The following is a 735-nucleotide window of genomic DNA, read 5'->3' as shown; positions in this document are numbered from 1 at the left end:
AAGTCCATATAGATCACATCTACTGCTCTGCCCTCATCAATCCTCTTTGTTACTTCTTCAAAAAACTCAATCAAGTTTGTGAGACATGATTTCCCACACACAAAGCCATGTTGACTATCCCGAATCAGTCCTTGCCTTTCCAAATACACGTACATCCCGTCCCTCAGGATTCCCTCCAACAACTTGCCCACCACTGACGTCAGGCTCACTGGCCTTTAGTTCCCTGGCTTGTCCTCACCACCTTTCTTAAACAGTGGCACCACGTTAGCCAACCTCCTGTCTTCCGGCACCTCACCTGTAACAATCGATAATACAAATATCTCAGCAAGAGGCCCAGCAATCACTTCTCTAACTTCCCGCAGAGTTCTAAGGTACACTAGAGATCACTGATTTATAAAGTGCTGTTATAGGATCCTTGCCCGAGTTACGGCAGTTCGTCTGGTAGACGATACACACTACAGCTACTATGCATCATTGCTGAAGGGAATGAATGTGGAAGGTGATGGATAAGTAGGGTGAGCTTCAAGCACGCTGCTTTGCCCTGGATGATGTCAATGTTCTTGCACATTTTTGGAGCTGCCCTCATCCAGACAAGCAGGGACTATTCCATCACATTCCTGACTTGTGCTTTATACAGGATGGATAAACGTTGGAGAGTCAGAGATAATTACTCATCACAGAATTTATACCTTCTGACCTGTTCTTGTAGTTAGAGTATTCAAATAGACTGCCCTT

This window comes from Chiloscyllium plagiosum, chromosome 9, assembly GCF_004010195.1.
Source record: "Chiloscyllium plagiosum isolate BGI_BamShark_2017 chromosome 9, ASM401019v2, whole genome shotgun sequence".
NCBI lineage: Eukaryota > Metazoa > Chordata > Chondrichthyes > Orectolobiformes > Hemiscylliidae > Chiloscyllium > Chiloscyllium plagiosum.
This window is presented reverse-complemented; position numbering follows the sequence as displayed.